This window comes from Sinocyclocheilus grahami, unplaced genomic scaffold, assembly GCF_001515645.1.
Source record: "Sinocyclocheilus grahami isolate Dianchi unplaced genomic scaffold, SAMN03320097.WGS_v1.1 scaffold473.1, whole genome shotgun sequence".
Lineage (NCBI taxonomy): Eukaryota > Metazoa > Chordata > Actinopteri > Cypriniformes > Cyprinidae > Sinocyclocheilus > Sinocyclocheilus grahami.
In genome coordinates, this window is record NW_015505652.1 from 739,050 (window position 1) to 746,431 (window position 7,382).

Consider the following 7,382-nt stretch of genomic DNA (forward strand, 5'->3'; position numbering starts at 1 on the left):
GTTTAATATACTAAGTGAGATACATTATAACAGTCTGTCAATAGAGGTTCTGCCCTGCTGCTCAGAGGTGAGTTTCACAGCATCGTGTTTTTACAGCTTAATGCACTGCCGTCACTGCACTGCATGAAAGAGCATTGGACACTTACATGGGCTCTATCAACATATCCATTAACATGACACGGCTATGAGTCAGTCTGTGATCATGCCATTTTAGGGACTAAAGAGGTATTTTTCATTTAATAAGGCTTCATAGCCATTGCTGCTGTTGATGTCTTCCTCTGAGGTGTAAATGTTCCTTTCTTCTTGCTTAGATAAGCACTCATGTTGGAGAGTAATTCTTTTTCCCATTTGCTTTTCCTAAAGGAAATAGTAGGCTACTTGTGAGCCAGCAAATTAATAGGAATATATTTTATAGTGAAATGATCAAGAAAAGAAGTAAAAGTGGAAGCGCAATAGAAGACCCATTTGACATCACATGAAAGAAAAATAACAAATGAGGTCTCTTTTTATTTATTTATTTTCCCTGTTCAACATATTAAATGGAGAGCAAATTGAGACTGGCTTAACCCCATTAATCTCTTATCTGTCTCCATCGAGTGTTGAGAACTCACAATTGTCACACATTGTACTTAACGACTGCGATCAAATCTAAGTTGAACGTTAGAGAATTTAATACGAACTCAAACATTGTCATTAAAATTCGCTTTTTGTTTAATTTTAGTTTTTCTCCTAAGAGTTTTTAGAGCAACATTTCAGTCAAAGTTTAATAAGCAATATGGAAACTACAAATGAATCAATGACTCGTTCACAAAGACTTTTGTTTTGTTTTTTGAATGAATCAACGCTGCGCGATCACGACTGATTCGTTTTCTCACACAACAGTTCAATAAACAAGAAATTAAAGTTGAGTAACTTACATTTTAGACACAATATTCGCCAGTTCGACAGTACTACTTTGTATTCTTTGCACAGATAATGAAAATAGGCCTATATCCAAAAAAATGAAGACACGGTAGAATTGCCGTTGCGTTCCAGAATGAATCAGCGTCTTTGAACGAATCGGTGAATGAAGGATTTAAAATGACTTAAAACGGTCTTTTGTCGCCACCTATTGTAGTAACTATAAAAGGAAACACTACAGACTTGACAGGCGATCTGGATCGCGGAACGATGCAAAGAGTGAAAAGTCCTAGTGCTGTTGTAGCGACAGACATTAATTTTCAGGGATGCAAACTAGCCTACAGTACTACTGGCCTTTTCGAATTTCGCAGATTTTCATGCCATTTGGGCCTACATTATTTGCCACAATTGGGCAACATAGAAACGTAGCTGGTTTCAGCATACATAAGATAACTGTGAATGTTTGTATATCGCTATATTTCTTTCGTAATTTCACGTGTCTAAGAAAATGTAAAAAAAAAAAATTGTAAAAAAAATATAATCCTCATCATTATCATTCTCGAACTAGAACATTGTAAATATGAAGACTTTCGCTTTCAAGTGCCATGATTAGGAAAGTTATGCTTTTCTATTGAAGATATATAAATATAAATGCTTCAATGTTTAACAGTAACAGCTTTAAAAAAAAATCTATATTTTGTAATAAGTATATCTTTACTGTCCCTTAAATCAATTTCATTCAACCTTGTTGAATAAAAATATTATTAATTTTTTTATTCTTACTCCTAACTGAATGGTGATGTATCACTTTTTCCACAAAAATATGAAGAAAGCACAACTGTTTTTAACATTGTTAATAATCAGAAATGTTTCTTAAGCAGCAAATCAGCATATTAGAATGATTTCTGAAGGATCATGTGACACTGAAGAATGTAAGAGTAATTATGCTGAAAATTCAGCTTTTATCACAGACATTTTTTTTTTACTATATATTTGCATAGAAAACAGCTATTCTAAATTGTAACTTTATATATTTCACATAGGCTATTACAGTTTACAGTATTTTTCATCATCATCATAAAATTATTTCGTCATAAAAAAAAACTCTTGTCAAGCAATTGAAAGGCACAATAAAAGCAGTCCACATTCTACACTACATTCCAAGTCTTCTAGAGCAGAGCAGAGCAATGTTATATGGACTGATATTATGGTAGGCATATAACTTTAAAAGTCGTGGCCTAATGGTTAGAGAGTTGGACTCGTAACCTAAAGGTTGCGGGTTCGAGTCATTTGTAATAAGTATATCTTTACTGTCCCTTAAATCAATTTCATTCAAATAAATACAGAGGAAAATACAGAGCACTAATTCCAAGTATGGGTCACCATACTTGGCCACATGTCACGTCACTCACTTAATATGTTTTTTAAACTGTCTATGTAAAAGAGATGTGTAAAAATATTCATTACAATTTGCCATATACACCAGGAAAGACAAATTATAATTTAAAGAAGTATGATAGTGATTCATTATTGTTAATGCTAATTTTAAAAAAAGCATTTTTTTATTTCTGTAATGTGTTATATTTGTATGTTAGTAAGTGGTGTTCAAAATAGCTCTAATGAGCTGGTGGGTTTATGGTGTGGTGGGCCGCTCTGTGCCAAAAAGTCCAGGGCCACTTTTTAGCCCCTGGCTATAGCTAAATGCTCATTTAAGCATCGAAACTAACTGCTATAACACTTAAATTAAACATAACTAAAACTTCAAGTACCCATAAGTTATTAAAATTCAGTTCATAAGTAATAAAATGTCCAGATCTGTTGTTTGTACATTACCGCATTCCTCATAGAGGACTGGGTGCAAACTGCATTAAAGTCAACGCAGAGGGATGTGGACTGTTGTAATTGCCTTCACTGTGGGAATGCTGGTTGTGCTCATCCCTAACAGTCAGCTCTGAGCCCCCCGTGCTTTCTGTGAATCCAGACACCTCCTCCAGCCTGCATTGCAAGGAGATGCTGTAGCCTACAAACAAACCAGTGACATATAATGTCAGGAGAGCTGCTGGATTGTGTCTTCTTGAGAGCGTGAGGAGAAATCCTCTCTGTTAACTTATGCTACATGCATGTGAGACACATCTTCCCATCAAATGCTGCTCCATCTCTGCCCTGTGAATAAAACACAAGCTAAAAAAAACTATATTCACATTCCTCAGAGAGATCTGTATTTCACTTCCATTTTTCATATGGTATTCCTTGAAATGCTTATTCACTGACATGATTCATTTGCATTTTTAGAGATATTTGATGTCTAACTAATTATGTGATTTTATTTGTTTACATATGTAAAAAAAAAAATAATAATAATAATACACAGGTTAAAATGAACTTAAATCAATAGTATTATTACTATGTGTATCAGTGAGTATTGTTGTCTTGTTTTCCTTTAAAAATATTTTTACCAGAAAAATTTACAGTATATTACATAAAACAAAATTAAAACATAATAATTTTTTTTGATGTAATAGATCTTTTTAAAGAATTTTAAGAAAGTAAAATTGTCAAAGGGTTTATCTTTATTATTAACACAGATAAAAGCATATTGCATAAAGCACTAAAACTTAAGTTAAATATATATTTATATAATATTATGCAGTCTTTCTTCTCAAGTAAATTCCTCTAAAATATATTTTGATATTTTTAGTGGGAGAAAAAAAAATAATTTTGTGACAATTAAGAAAGTTAAATAGGATTCAAATAACCATCTCATTTTAATTTTTCACCATCTGCTATCAACGTTAACAACAAGTCTGCAATTTAAAAATGACAAATGATAAATTTTAGAATATAGCAAGCCTCATTATCAACCATTAAATACAATGTGTGACAGAGCAAATTATATGCAGGATATATGGACGTCCCTGTCTCTGCAACACAGTCCAAGGATCAGAGTGCTTTTGACAGCACCTGGAGAGAAAGGAGAGCGAGGCAGGAGGAGACGTGGGCAGATCTGACTTCATTTGATTGCATGAGTCAACAGCTAATTTAGAAGAGCTCTCAAGCCAAAAAGAAATAAAAAAAACTGTGCGATATTCTGTTATAACTTTGTTAAAAGAGTCCTATGCCATGGAAAACAGGAAATTAGCAGTTTGGAGAAGTATTGCTCATTCTTACCAGTTCATCTGTGCCTATAACCTCAAAACGTACAAGTCCAGAAACATTGGTCAAGTCCTTGCCTCGCCAGCACTGTAACAGGCTGACAGTTCCTACAAAACATGACTCAAGGTTAAAGAGACATTTATGAAAACACCCAAGCAAGAGACTCTCAAAGAACAAGGACGTTACAATCATTAATTGAGATGCAGGGGCTGAGAGAAACAATTAAGCCTGGAGCCAATGTCAGAATCATTTCTATCTGGTGATTAAACAGATTCCCTAATAAAAGCCAAAGAGGGTGAGGATTATCAGAGAGACGACCCGCGGTAAAGACTATCGCCCACCACTCTTTACAAATCCTCAGCATGACCCTGAAACACTTTAGACTCATTTGTGCTTTTAGTAAGAGTTATTGCAAATAGCAAAGTAATGATTCCGATGGCCAAATTTGCTGATATCAATGTGTTAAACCGCACTAGGTCACACATTTAAGAACCCATGATATTGTTTGATGAATGGGTGGGTGGCCGTGTTTCGCAGTTGCATGCCAAATATTTTTAAATATTTAGAAATGTGCAGACAAAAACGCTGTTATGGAGTGAGTTGCACTGGAGATGCTAATCACTTCACAATTCTCCATTTGCATGATTTGAAGTGATTAGAGTGCAACTGACTGGAATTATGGTGGACAAATGTGATAATAAATGCTAATAGGAGCTGTGAGAACCCAATACTAAGCAGATTGTTACAAGAAATTGGTCCTCAGGCATTCAGTACAGAAGTCAATAACTCATAGAGCCGCCCAGATTTGCATGTTAACCCTATAAAGCCAAGTGTATCATATTTAGTATGCAAATTTCTAAAAAGTCTAAATGTACAACAACAACAAAAACAGTTGTACACAATCTACTACATACTGTACCTTCTGTCACCTTCAGGTTGCAGTACATGTGTGATTTTGCTGTGAAATCTTTACTGTTTATAAAGTAAACAAGAATAACTTTTATACTGTTAGCAATATTCTAAGATGAACATTTACTGGACTTAAGCAACTTAATTATCCATACATGACTTTTTAGAAAAATCATGTTCAAATTTATTTCAATGTAAATGACACTTTTGAGGACCGTTTATCTGTATGTCTCTAAATCATAGTTTTGCACTTCATTACATATTTTGGCCTCCACAATATACAGACCTCTGATCATAAAACTAAGTATTTAAATATCATCTAAGACATATTGCTCGGAGATATAGAGTGACAACTGATATTTACATGCATTTTATATAAGTAGTCTGCTATACTACTGTAAATATCTCATTGATTATTTTACAAGCTATCAAAATTGAAATTTTCAAAAAAAATAATAATTTTGGCCACATTTATATCAGCAACTGCACCAAATTGCATATTTTGCTCAATTTGGGCCTTGGAATAAAACAGATTTTTTTCCCCCCTCCTCAAGTATGAGCTTCATATTCTCACTATATTATACTTAACAAAAAACACATACGTAAACCTTATTTAGATTTTCATTTATATTTTGTCTAAAGGTTCAACAAACTGTTCCATTAAAAAAATCTGACTATCATTTAATATCTGAGGCTTTATAGGGGTAAAAACCTTTCAACATTTAGTTTTTACTTCTAATCAACTATACCAGTGCTAACCCAGAATGAATTTTGGATTAGTAGATCTATCTGTGATAACAAGTCTGAAGCCTTTCAAAGGATACTACAAAATTAGCTCCTCAGCTGTCATCCTGAAAAGCCTGAGTAGAAAGATCTTGACAGGCCGATTCATTCAGAGTGTTTGCACAACGTTTCCATTGGTGTTCCACTGGAGGTTATTTTGAGGGTCTCGTGCTGTCAGCTGTTGTCTTGAGTCCTTTTGGACCCTCCTCACTTCTCTCTTTCACTCTGATAAAACTGTGGACTGACTGGTTCATTGTCCTCCTTTTCTATACGAACCCGAACAGACACGTGTGGGTAAGTCTTGAGCTGTACTATTTTATTTAACTTTTTAGTTGATGTTGAGCTGAATGTCGCCAGTGTGTCTTTGAGAAGCATTTGAGTTGGGTGGATTTTTTATAAGTCATTATAGTGTGGTTTCATTATTGTGATCAAGTAATATGAAGACAAAGCTTCAATGCAATAATTCTGTTGTTTTACATTCAAATTTGTAGCCAATTTCATAATTTTTCCTAAAGTTTGTCTTATGTGCTTCACTCTTAGCCTGTTGTTTAGATGTAAACCGATGTTTAGAATAGTCATTGTTTTTCCACTTTGCGTAAAACTGCCACCATTGACATCAGAGTGTACGTGGCAAGACTAAGAAATAGCTTGTCCATATTTAGAGGGTCCAAAAATAGCGTGTGGCTTCACAACAGGTGCCATGTTGCTGAAGGAGGAGGGGTGATGGGAGAGGAGGAGGGGTGGATACATGCACATGGGGTTGGAATGGGGGCTATAATTTTAACCTGATAAGCAACAGAGCTGGGACATAAACAACCTCTGGAATCTCAGAGTTCATTCCACATGAAATCAGCTGTGTAGAGCTGAAGGGCTTCAGGCCTGGCGCTATCTGTGACACATCAGATTTATAGGCTCAGCCATACTCTGCCACTGTGATTTGTGCTATTTTCTCCGCACCCCCTCCTCTAGCCTCGTGTGTCACAAGCGACTCGTTGCCTCTCTTCAGATGTCCACCAGACGTGGAGGCAGCTTAGAGATCAGATGTTACTCTTTTTCTATGGCTTGCATTGAAAATGTTTAAGAATTTATCTAACTACCATTATCCAGATCATTAAGTATTAAAGTTAATTAAGTATTTAAATTTAAGTATTACATTTTCTGTAGCCAGGTGTGGATCTATACCAATAAAACTTTTTTTTTTTTTTAAATAAATAAATAAAACATATATTTTAAAAAATTAATAAATGAACAAATAAATGAAATTTTTTTTTTATAAATAAAAATAATAAAAATAAAATAAAAATACATAAATGAAAAAATAATTTTTTAAATAAATAAATTAATTTAAAAAATAAAATAAAATAAAATAAAATGTTTCATGAGCACAAAATCAGCATATTAGAATGATTTCTGAAGGGTCATGTGACACTGGAGAATTGGCTATTAAAAATTCAGCTTGCCATCACAGGAATAAATTACATTTGTAAAAATATATTAAAATAGAAAAAAAAATATTGTAAATTGTAACAATATTTCACAATATTACTGTTTTTACTATATATTTTTAACAAATATGCAACTTTGGTGAAAATAAGACACTTTAAAAAAAATATATGACCTAAATATAAACATATATA

General features: G+C 33.6%; 1 protein-coding gene across 3 annotated transcripts in view; it reads left to right on the forward strand.

Moving 5' to 3' along the window:
* The first annotated feature begins 5,841 nt into the window (after positions 1–5,841).
* Positions 5,842–7,382, forward strand: part of LOC107553470 (beta-taxilin-like) — a 16,772-nt gene continuing 15,231 nt past the window's right edge. For all 3 annotated transcript variants that reach the window (XM_016235673.1, XM_016235672.1, XM_016235674.1), the window contains exon 1: positions 5,842–6,039. The gene's annotated coding sequence lies outside the window, so the exon portion shown is untranslated. The remainder of the gene's footprint in view (positions 6,040–7,382) is intronic.